Raw genomic sequence first — 13,055 nt, forward strand, 5'->3', positions numbered from 1 at the left:
ATAAGTGCAGGAATTACTATACACATGTACAAATAAGCACCAAGTCCAAGTAGGTTAGGTGATTTGTATGACAGTTGTTCTCAAACTTGGTAGTGTCAGAAAAAATCCCATTTAAAAAGTATCCCCCAAAATGAAATGCTTAAGGTATAGATCTAAGAAAATAAATGTAGATCTATAAGTGGAAAACTATAAAACAGTGATTTTAAAAAGTCAAAAAAGATCTATATAAATGAGGTATTCTGTGTTCATGGATTGGAATACCCAATATTGTTAAAGCCTCAGTTTTTTCCAGTTTATGTATAGACTCAACACGATCCCAGTCAAAATCCCAGTAAGCTATTTTGTGGCTGTCATCATACTAAATCTAAAGTTTGTATGGGAAACAAAAGACTTAGTAAGGTCAACGCAATACTGAAAACGAACAAAGAAAATGAACAGTTAGAGTACTCACACCACCTGATTTCAAGACTTAATTAAGTAAAGGGTACAGTAATCAAGACACAGTGGTATTGGCAAAAGAATAAACACATAAATTAACAGAATGGAGAGTCCACGCAATAAATAAACAAAATAAATCCACACAAATACAGTCAACTGGTCTTTGACAAAAAAGCAAAGACAGTTCAGTGGAGAAACGATAGTCTTTTCAATAAATGAGGCAACAAGTGAACATTTCCAAGAAGTGAACCTAGGCATAGGCCTTATGATTTATACAACAATTAATGCAAAGTGGATCGTTGGCCTAAATTTAAAATGTAAAACTATATTGAAGAACATATAGGAGAAAACTGATATGAATCTTGGGTTTGGCAGTGAGTTTTAAAATACATTAGTAATGTGATCCATGCAAGAAAAAAATGGGTGAAGTTGGGCTTAGTTAAAATTGAAAACTTCTTCTCAATGCAAGATACTGTTGAGAGAATAAAAAGACAAGCCACAGTTGGGGAGAAAATATTTGCAAAACACATATGATAAAGGACTTGTATCCAAAATATGTAGAAAACTCTTAAAACTCAGCAATAAACAAATCAACTCAATCAAAAAATGGACAAAAAATTTGAAGAGACACTTCATCAAAGAAGATATATAGATGGCAAGTAAGCATATAAAAGGTTAAAACAATAATGAGATACCATTACATACTATTAGAATGGCTAAAATTCCAAACACTGACAAAAGCAAATTTTGACAAGGATGTGGAGGAACGGTAATTTTCATTCCTTGCTGGTGAGAGTGCAAAATAGTATGGCTAATTGTTGCCTGCAAAGCTAAATGTAGTCTCACCATGTAAATCAGCAAACACCTTCCTAAGTAGTCACACAACTAATTTGAAAACTTACAACCAAACCTGCATGCAAACGTTTATAGTAGCTTTGTTCATAATCTCCCCCGCTAAACCAGAAGCAGCCAAGATATCCTTCAGTAGGTTGAATGAATAAACTTTGGTACATCCATAAGTGGAATATTATTCGGTGATAAAAAAGAACTATCAAACCATGGAAAGATATAGATGAATCTTAAATGCATGCTGCTGAGTTAAAGAAGTCAGTCTGAAAATTCTACATACTGTGTAAGTCCCATTATATGGCATTCTGGAAAAGGCAAAAATAAGAGTCAGTTAAAGGATAAGTAGTTGCCAGAAGCCAAGGGGAGTAACAAGTTGTGGGGAAGGTTGGTTAGGTGAAACGCAGGGGCTTTTTTAGGATAGTGAAAGTATTTTGTGTAATGCTGTAATGATGAATATAGGACATTAAGTATTTGTTAAAATCTGTGGAACTTTATAGCAGAAAGAGTGGATATTAATATATACTCATTTTAAAAACCTCATTTAGGAAGTCAGGGATCTCAGGGTAGAATGTAAAGTGTGACAAAGGAATGTAAATGTATTACAAATATATTAATGTCACTGAAGGGGGTGTAGGAATGAGGTACTGATCTAAGTAATTTGGGAAATGAGTAGAATCTGTAAGACTAAAAGCAAAAGGAACTGTATATGTAAACACTGTACTCTCTTACAGGGGGACAGGGTATATGGGTTAACAATTCTGCAGCTGCTATACATGTTTCTGCTGTTGTAGTGGGGTTACAGTAAGCAAGGGGAAGAAGCTAATATGATCCATGTGATAATGGACTGGAGTTGGAGACTTAGTATGAACTCATGTTTAGCTTAATATAGATGCAGGTGATTGCATATAAAAATGTTTATAGATAATGTGTATATACATAGGTTAGTAGACATAGTTAGATTGCTCTGTCAGCTGAGAGGGTCTAGAAGCAATGAAACCCCAGTAGCAATGACCACACCTTGTGCCCAGATCTTGGTTTCTAATACCATTATCCTAGAAGAGGAATGAAAGTTTCTTGGAGAACTGACTAATTCTTGTGTTGGGGCAGGAAATATATAGGGTGAGCCCAGAGCATCTTGTAGTACCCAAAACTAACAAAGTGCTTTAAATACACACACACACACACACACACACACACACACACACACACACACACACGGTAACAGGAGTATGCCATAGGGATAGAAGAGCTAACTAAAAGATCTCCCAACATGCAAAACTGGAACACTGTGAGCAATAAAATAAATAAAATAGTGTTGGGTTAAAAGCCAAAATATAAAGAAATATTCATATATCCATACTGATATAAACAAACAATTGATGTTGACCCCAAGGAAAATAGGCACATCTCCCATGCAGAAGAATTTCAGTATTATTTAGATACTCCACCTGCAAGGAAGTGTAACTCCCCACCTCTCAAGTTGAACTGTTGATAGTGACTTTTCTCCAAAGAGTACAATATCATGGAAAAACCTGACAAACACTGCCTCGTGCCAGGTTATCAAGGTCACCATCAATAGTGATAAGTCATGTTGATAAGTTGTATCCTTGATAGGATAAAAATGATACTTTACCTGTGCTGTTTTCCTCCCTCCAACACATTATCCCAGTCTAATCATGAGAAATCAAATCACAATTCTCTGAAATATCTGAACAGTAATCTTTAAAACTGTCAAGGTCATTGTAGTAGGTTAAATGGTAATATCCCCCCAAAAGTATGCCCATGTCCTAACCTCCAGAACCTCTCTCTCTTGGACACAGAGTCTTTGCAGATGCATTTAAGAATCTTGAGAGATCATCCTGGATTATCAGATTATCTGGATTATTTAGTAGGCTCTAAATCCAATGACATGTCCCTTATAAAACAGGGAAGACACAGACACAGAAGAGACAGAAGCAGAGACTGGAGTGATGTACCTGTAAGCCAAGGATGCCTATGGCCACCAGAAGCTGGAGGAGACAAGGAATGGTTCTAAGACTTTTCAGAGAGTGTGGCCCTACTGAAATCTTGATTTTAGAGTTTATGACTCCTAAAACTGAAAGAGAATAAACTTCTGGTTTCCAGGATAGTTAATATACCTGAAACTGTTATACCAGTTTCAGGTGTACATTATAGTGATTCATCAGCTCTGCATTACTCAGTGCTCATTATGATAACTGTGCTTTAATCACCTTTACCTGTTTCACCCATCCCCACCCCCACCTCCCCTCAGGTAACTATCAGTTTGTTCTCTACAGTTAAGACTCTCTTTTTTGGTTAGTTTCTTTTATTCTTCATTCATTTGTTTTGTTTCTTAAATTCTACATGAGTGAAATCATACAGTATTTGTCTTTCTCTGATATATTTCACTTAGCATTATACCCTCTAGATCTATCCATGTTGTTGCAAATGGCAAGATCTCATTCTGTTTTATGGCCGAGTAGTATTCCATTGTGTGTGTGTGTGTGTGTGTGTGTGTGTGTGTGTGTGTGTGCGCGTGCGCGCGCGTGCGCACACATGTGCACCTCCCACCCGCCTCCCCCCCCCCCCCCCACATCTTTATCCATATATCTGTGGATGGACACTTGGGTTGCTTCCATATCTTGGCTGTTGTAAATAGTGTTGGAATAAACATAGGTGTGCATATATATTTTCGAATTCGTGTTTTCATTTTCTTTGGGTAAATACCCAGTGGTGGAGTTACTGGGTCACATGGTAAATTCCTGTTTTGTTTTGTTTTTTAATTTTATTTTTCATGTTTATTTATTTATTTTTGAGAGAGAGAGCATGAGCAGGGGAGGAGCAGAGAGAGAGGGAGAGAGAGAATCCCAAGCAGGTGGACATTGCCAGCGCAGAGCCCAATGCGGGACTCTATGTCATGAACCGTGCGATCATGACCTGAACTGAAATCAGGACTCATCTGGACGCTCAACCAACTGAGCCACCTGGGTGCCCCTTTGGGATTTTTTAAAAAGACCTAAGTTTGTCTAATTTGTTACAGCAGCTACAGTAAATTAATACATTCATCAAAGACAAGGAAGCTCTGAGAAACTGTCACAAGCAAGAATAGCTTAACAATACTTAATTACTAAGTGTAGTATGATATTCTGGATGGGATCCTCACACAGAAATTGGACATTGGAGGAAAACTGAGGATATCGGAATAAAGTATGAACTTTCGTTAATAAGAATTTATTTGTATTGGTTAATTAGTTGTGACAAATGAGGGCAGGGGGAAGAGAAAAAAAGTGTGACAATGTATCACACTAATACAGGCTGTTAAGGGAAATTGGGTGTGGGATACATAGGAACTCGAGCTATCCTCACAGTTTGTGTACACATCTAAAACTGTTACAAAATAAAAGATATAGTAAAAAAGAAAGAAAAAGAAAAGGTACCTTTTCTAGGAATAAAATGACCTCAGAATATCCACCCCCAGAGCAAGTGTTTCCTAACTTTTGCAACTATGTTTTGGGGGAGGTTTGTCTATTTTACAGGTCTCCTCTGTTCTTTAAGCAGTGTGTAGTCAGCCTTGCTGTTCAAGGCAGATAAGCCGTTGGGGAAACAGATGTATTCAGGTACAGAGGAAATCAGGGCAAGTCACAACACATTCTAAACAAAGTAGCACTTTGGCTTTCTTACTGCTTTCTTTGCTCCCTGAGTAATTCAGTCCAGAAATCATAGGATGGGGCCTAGAAACATAGGTGCCTGTGCTAGGACTCCTTGGAGAAATGGCTGATTCTAGGGCTGGGGTAGAGAAAGAAAAGGACAAGATATGCTGGAAACAAGAAAGTAAGGAATCGCTCAAAGAGGTATTATATCTAAAGGATACAGAAGTGACCTTGAAGGAGCAAGCACTCACTGGCCAATTTTTGAACAGTTTGAACATCAAATAATACTCATTATCAAATTATAGCCCACTGAATAAAATAGGAATTCATGAGTTTGCAGTGACATAATAAATGAATGGAGAGAAGAAAAGGAAGAATGGAATTAGAAAAATCAGTTTGGGAACCAGTGTAGTTATCCATGGATAATCAGTTATCCATGAAATGTCAGTAGATGCCAAAACTAATGGGTGAAAGTTTAATAAGGAATGCTGTTTATGTAGTCTCAAAATGTCTCCTCACAAAATATCTATTACTTACAAAGGAAAGAAAAGGAACTTCACAGAAGGAAACCTGGCAGATTCTAACCTTAATCGGGTGATGAAAGCTAATGTTAATAGTAATGGGACAAAATAAAATCAAGCACTGCCTGATAGGATGCAGTGTGAGGACCAGGGCATCATTTCTGTGATTCATCTACCAAAATCTATATAACCTAAATCTAATCTTGAGGAAACAGCAGAGAATCCCAAATTGAGAGACTTTTTAGAAGATACCTGGCCTGTAACTTACAAAATTTTAAAGATCATGAAAGTAAAGGAAAAACTTGATAACTAACTGTTTCAGGGTTAAAGAGATTATAGAAACATGACAATTAAATGCAACCCATGATACTAGATCTGTTCCCTTTGCTACAAAAGACATTAGTGAGATGACTGGTGAAACTTAAATAGGGCTTAGAGATTACCTGGTATCATTGTTGATTTGTTGATTTTGACGATTGTATCATGGTTATTTGGGAGAATGTCTTCATTAAAGGAATTACAAACCTAAGTTTTCAGGGATGATGGGACATAATGTCAGCAATTTACTCTCAAATGATTAAAAAAAAGATTCTTCATACTATTCTTGAACTTTTCTGTAAGTTTGAAATTATGTTTAAGATTTTAAGTTTATCTTTAAAAATTTTAAATAAAAGACACTATGGGGGTGAGAGGATGAGAGGGAGAATGTATTCAGAATAGCTCTGATCAACTAAAGATCCCCAGACCTTGAGGAAAATTGGATACATTAAAGGGAAACACTAAGATCAAATATTAATGCTAGGAGAAAGAGTTCGTGGAAAGAATTTTTTCATAATGAAAAAATAATCTTGTAAATAGTATTGGAAACTTTGTATTGAGTGCATTTGGTATTAATGTTTTCCTTGACTTGCCTCATTGCCAAAGGTGGGAGTGGAAGTTCAGCTCCTTGCTGGGTCATGCTGGGGGGGGGGGGGGGGAGGGGGGATGGGTAGGGAAAGAAAGGAAAAGAAGTGCCAACTGTTACCACTTTGTATCATCTTGTCCTGTCTAGGTGTTGCCCGGAAGGGTTGACATTTAGCTCCCTGTGGGCCCTGCTAACACCAGAGAAGCACATAGGAGGGACAGTCAAGAACATTGACTGAGGAGAAACTACCAATAATGAGGAAAAGGGTGAATCTTATGATGGAATTTAGACTATACCATTCTGCTATCCTAGGCTATGATCCTTGACCTCTTAAGGCATATGGTCTCCTTATACTTTTTGAATTAAGAATTTTAGAAAGGATAATTTTAAAGGACCAGTCAACCCATTGTATTCCACCCAGCAATCAGTATCTAAGTAAGAAATATGATAAGGGAGTTATTGGGTCTTCTCAATGTTGGAGTAAACATATCAAAGAATGGAAGCTGTAGGACTGTTTCTTCATTAATAAATTCAGTCAAAGGGTAGATTTATGGTTGTGATCAACCTGAAATAACTGTTTTTTAATTTCAAAAAAATTGCTGAAAATGACTGTTGTCTCCTATGTTGCTAGTTACATATATAACCATTAGTAAACCAACCATACAGCTTTGGTCTGTATTAGTCTAGTTTAAAATTGAAGATAGCTAGAATCTTCAACAATTACAGTAGTACAGTTGTTAAACTATTTTAAAATGGCTGAGTTTTCTTCATTTAAAAGTTGAAAGCCTAAAACGTAACAATAAGACTAACATCTACCTCTTTGAAAACCATGTGATGAAGAGTACCTTAACATTTTTTGAATACAGTGCTATGTTCTTTGGATGATGGGAGAATTGATTAAAATACCTGGGGCGTCTGGGTGGCTCAGTGGGTTAAGTGTCTGACTCTTGATTTTGGCTCAGGTCATGATCTCAAGGTTTGTGGGATCGAGCACTACCTGTGACTGCACAGAGCCTGGTTGGGATTCTTTCTCTCCCTTCCTCTTTCTCTCTCTCTCTCTCTCTCTGTCTCTCTCTCAAAATAAATAAACGTTTAAAAACAGGAATTGATTAAAGTACCTGTAATACATTAGTTTCAGTAAATATTTGATGTGAAATGAATGTTGAATAATCCTAAAAAGATTGGAAACTATTGGCATTAATTTCTCTTTGAGTGAGAAGTAAATGTCTTGCCTATATTACTCAATTCCTGTTCTCTACTTAATAGAGAATTTGGGATGTAATGTAAATGAAAGCTACCCGTGTTAATCTTGGATTAAAATCACACAGTAAGGAGGAAACCTAATCATTAAATAGCAAAATCAATATCATTTTCTTTGCTGCAGTTTAAAAAATGTAGCATACATTACATAGCTGCAGTGATCACTGCCCACTTTTATTATTTATTTATTTTAAAAAAATTTTAGTGTTCATTCATTTCTTGAGGGGGGAGAGGGGCAGAGAGAGAGGGAGACACAGAATCCAAAGCAGGCTCCAGGCTCTGAGCTGTCAGCACAGAGCCCGTTGGGGGGCTCGAACTCACGAGCTGTGAAATCATGACCTGAGCCGAAGCCGAAGTCACACACTTAACCAACTGAGCCACCCAGGTGCCCCAGTCACTACCCACTTTTAAAAGGGACTCTTGAAATCTATTACCATTTGAAAAACTCAGATACTAAATCCACTATGCTGCCAGTAGCTGGGGGCGAACTGAGAGTGACTGACATGGTACATTGCCTAGTATAATTCATACGAGAAATCCTTTTCAGCTCATAGATTTTTAAAAATATTGTTAAGTCCTGTGGCTGGCAGAAAAATAGAAAATTCTGCCTGTTTTTAGCAGAATTCCTCCTTTGCAACCAATTTTCTTTTTATTCAAGCTATCTTCTCCCAACTCCACCCAAAGCCAAGATTGGTACATCTGAACTTCTAAAATCTGAATTCTTTGCTTTGGCCCATGCAGATGTACAGATGTCTTGGTTATAGGAAATGAGAGTTATGTCATGTACTGATTTCCTGTAGGAGCTGAAATATAGCAAAGTAGGACAGTGTGCAATGTATGAAGAAGAATATAGCAGATAAGTTTTTGTTTTCCAAGAAAAGACTTCTTTATCTTAAGAGGTCAATCATCAAAGTACTCAAAGGAAAAGAGGCAGCAAGTACTCTTCTGCTAAATTTTGTGCTAGGATTCTTTGTGATTTTCAGCTAGGTGACCTACTTTAAATATTCTGCGATTGTCCCAGTTTGTGATTAAGATATTGGTAAACAAAAGTTGTGCAAAACTTATGAGGACATCTGTATAATCTATCAAATTTTGTTTTTATTTAAAGGCATAGTTGAGAAAAAGAGGGTAACCTTTAATCGTTAAATATTAATAAATCAGCAACTCTAGGGTTTTAAAAAATTTTTAATTGAAGGACCATTTTTTCCTTTAATCATCTTAATTCAATCCATTTGTTTTCCTCACAAATAATAATTACCTGAAACAGCACAGAAACAAAATAAGGGCCAGGAATACAGGGCATATTTTGGGAGGATATCACCATTCAACCTACTGCAATTGCTTTGTTGCGCTTTGCAGATAACTACGTTTTTTACAAATTGAAGGTTTGTGACACCTTGCATTAAGCAAGTCCATCGGTGCCATTTTTCTAACAGCATTTGTTCACTTCCTGTCTCTGTGTCACATTTTATTTATTCTTGCAATATTTCGAACTTTTTCATTATTATATTTGTTATGGTGATCTGTGATCAGTGGTTACAACTTGTTGAAACTTCAGATGATGGTTAGCCTTTTCTAGCAATAAGGTATTATTCGTTTTTAGACATAATGCCATTGCACACTTAATAGACTATATAGTATTGGGTAAACCTAACTTTTTTATGCACTGGGAAACCAAAAAAGTCACTTGACTTGCTTTTTTGTGATATTTATTGTGGTGGTCAGCACCAAACCCACATTATTTCCGAAGTATGCCTGTAATTGAAATTTGGGGTATACTTAGTTTTGTCAATGCCATTGGCTATAGTGATACCCACAAATATTTGTTTATCTGTTGTAATTCAAAAAGCATGGATTCTTAGAATCCAGTGAATTTTGTAAAGCAGTAGCACTGGGACCTTTGAGGTAAAAACCTAGTCCATTCCTTTTTTTTCATCCTATCCTCAGATTTCATGTGCCTACAGATTTTGTTTTTAAAATTAAATTTAATTGTTTTTAAACAAGTTTATTTAAACAACAAGGTACTTGACTTGAAGGGAAAGCTATCTAGGATTCTGCTCAGGTTATGATCTCATGGTTCATGAGATTGAGCCTGACATCAGGCTCTGCTCTGACAGCATGGAGCCTGCTTCAGATTCTCTTCTCCTCTCTCAAAATAAATAAATAAACTTAAAAAAAATATTGTCCTACATGTAACATGTACAAAAAAGTTATAAAATTGTCCTTGGTTTTATAATAGCCAATGAAATAAATTAAAATTCTCCAATAAAACCAAGTACAGAATGATTTCATGTTCTTTTATTGTTAAAGAGTAAGAGCAAAATAACTGGAATATAAAGATAAGAGATGAATGAGCATGCCACTAATGGAGAAAGGAGGTATTTTCACAGGACCAGTATTTTCCCTTATCCCATCTCCATTTGATGTTACTCAAAACATACCATTGGCCATTTAGTTCAAAACATGCAGTATGCTTGTGCACATACACAGTTACTTTATGTACAGTAAAGAAATGGGGAAGGGGAAAATGAAAGAATAGAGAAAACTATACTAGGATGTGGTGGAACCAAATTGCGATTTTCTTTTTTTTTTTAATTTTTATGTTTATTTATTTTTTAATTTTTTTTAACGTTTATTTATTTTTGAGACAGAGAGAGACAGAGCATGAACAGGGGAGGGTTAGAGAGAGAGGGAGACACAGAATCGGAAGCAGACTCCAGGCTCTGAGCCATCAGCCCAGAGCCCAACGCGGGGCTTGAACTCATGGACCATGAGATTGTGACCTGAGCTGAAGTCGGACGCTTAACCGACTGAGCCACCCAGGCACCCCATATGTTTATTTTTGAGAACGAGAGAGACAGAGTGATAGCAGGGGAGGAACAGAGAGAGAGGGAGACACAGAATCTGAAGCAGGCTCCAGGCTCTGAGCTGTCAGCACAGAGCCCAACGTGGGGCTCAAACCCACTAACTGTGAGATCCTGACCTGAGCCAAAGTCAGAGGCTTAACTGACTGAACCACCCAGGTACCCCTCAAATTGCAGTTTTCTAATGGAGAATGTCTTCTTGGTCTGGAGGAACAGAGTTCTGGATTAACGTAGCATGTTCCCATTTTTGTAGATGCCTCCTGTCTGCTGCTGGAACACACCAATTGTATCTTCATCCTCCATTTACAACAGTGTAGGTGTGTTTGTTTTGTTGATTGGCTGCCCATCAGATCAGAATCTGATCTGCCTCAATGACACACCCTGTTGTTTACAATAGGCTTTCATTAGTTTACTAAGTGGTATATGCCTCTTAATCTTACACTGTGCCACACAACCATCCTGCCCTATCACCTTCAAATATGATCGTTGTTCTCAGTCTTGACTCTTTCCTTGGGCTTTTTGTCAGCCATGGCAAGTACCAGAGTCTCCCCAGCTGCTGCTTCACAAAAGAGGTACCGGGTCCACACCAAGAGAGAGCATACAAGCAGCACCACAAGAGTGGCAGAAGGAGGCAGCTGCGGTGGAGCGTGCCTATAGATTTTAAAGAGCTGTAGGGACATCCTACTACACTAAAAGTATTTTCACCTGCTTGACCTGGGACTATTTGATGGGGTGATTGATTGAATTGCTCCAAGAAGAATGAGCTGTTAGGTCAGCTAAAGTGACACAGGCTTTAGTGAAGAGGCAGTCACAGCTGTTAGTAACACATTACTTAGCTTTATGATTAATAGAAGTTTATAAGAACATACATTTTTTTAATTTGCAGCTTGGAGTGATTTTGAAATTAGAATATTTTACTTCTGTTACCATTTGAAGTGGTGAAAACATTGATTTTCAGTAGCTACTGTGAAATATATGCTTATTTCTGTGAATGGCAGTAGTACTTGCCCATTGTATCCATCAAGTCAGGTGCTCCAAGGAACACTCACATTCTGTGTGTATCCTGAGATGTAACTTTAGCGAATCATACTGAAATCTTCCAAATTGAATCTGATATCCTAATAGGGAATGACAGTGGAACATGATCTGGACCTTTTGGATTTGCATTATTTACAGCTGATTACTTCTGATTAAGCCCAATTTGGTCATTTTAGACCAAGTTGAAATTTTTATCTTTGATATCAGAATGTGACAGTGATTGATATCCTGGAGGCATTCTCTATGCTGTAGTTAGTACTTGGTGATTTGGGTCAAAGTTCAAAGTATGCGTGTGTGTGTGTGTGTGTGTGTGTGTGTGTGTGTGTGTGTGTGTGAGAGAGAGAGAGAGAGAGAGAGAGAGAGAGAGAGAGAGAGAATCCCTCCCTCCATTCTACTCTTTATCCCTACCTTCCTTTTTTATTTTCTTCCCTCTTTATTATATTTCTCCCTTACTCATGACATTTAGATTTTCCTCTTACTCCCCAATGGCCCATTTACTCCACCCCTTACCCCTTCTTAATTTTTTTATTGTGGTAAAATACATTTAGCATAAATTTTACCATCTTAACCATTTTAGGTGTATAATTGGCATTATATACATTCATAATGTGGAACCATCAGCACCTTCCATCTCTGTAACTCTTTTCATGTTGTAGAACTGCTCTGTACTTACTAAACAGTAACTCTCTGCTGGAGTGATGACAATACTGATTCCATCTTTGGTCTTTCATCTTGTTTACGTCTGCTCTGTGACCTCTCTTGGGGCTACGTGTCCCAGGCCCTTTGGAGATTAGTATACATGCCTTAAAAATTCCCACCACATCTGGAATGTGGGAAGGCTTTACTCTGGTGCTCTGTAAATTTGTTGAAGATAAAATAGTTTTTCCCTTTCCTGACACACAGATGTCATCACAAGGTCTGTCAGGTGCATGCAAACCTTCTGAAATGTACATGAACCCTTGACTTCACTACAGTGTCCCCAGGGTCCCCTTGCTGTATAGAATCTGTAGGCTGAGGTCCAGACTTTTTGGGAAATAACTGCAGCTCTGGATCATCATCTGCCCAATCCTCCCTGTCAGTAAGTTACCCTGCATAAAACTCTGTGGGAATTGTATGCATTGCCTGCTTTGTTTTTTTGGTCCCCAAATGCCTTCTCATTTTGGAGGATACTTTATATAGTCCCTCTTCCACCTTCTAATACTCCCATTCCCCTTGACATCCAGCATTCTTCTTTCTGTCTCTATGATTCTTTCTACTTTAAGCACCTTGTATAAATGGAATTGTGCAATATTTGTCTTTTTGTGATTGGCTCATTTCACTTAGGATAATGTCTTCAGGGTTGTTCATCTGTATTGGTAGCATATGGCAGAATTTCCTTCCTTTTTGTGGCTGAATAATATTCCACTGTATTCATTTGTCTGTCAACAGACACTTGAGTGGCTTTCACAATTTATCATTGGTGAGTCGTGCTGCTGTAAATTGTCATTGTACCAGTATCTCTTCAAGACATTGCTTTCTCTTCTTTTGGGTA

The 13,055-nt window shown here is 37.5% G+C and overlaps 1 protein-coding gene and 1 pseudogene across 2 annotated transcripts in view; one reads left to right on the forward strand and one right to left on the reverse strand.

The window, feature by feature from the left end:
• The window catches only part of PEAK1 (pseudopodium enriched atypical kinase 1), a 315,319-nt gene that overhangs the window by 100,881 nt on the left and 201,383 nt on the right, over window positions 1-13,055 (forward strand). The gene's annotated exons all lie outside the window — the stretch shown is intronic.
• Window positions 10,660-11,056, reverse strand: LOC112855512 (small ubiquitin-related modifier 2 pseudogene; annotated as a pseudogene).

The sequence above is a fragment of the Puma concolor genome, chromosome B3 (assembly GCF_028749965.1).
Source record: "Puma concolor isolate L17-30 chromosome B3, mPumCon1.1.hap2, whole genome shotgun sequence".
NCBI classification, from domain to species: domain Eukaryota; kingdom Metazoa; phylum Chordata; class Mammalia; order Carnivora; family Felidae; genus Puma; species Puma concolor.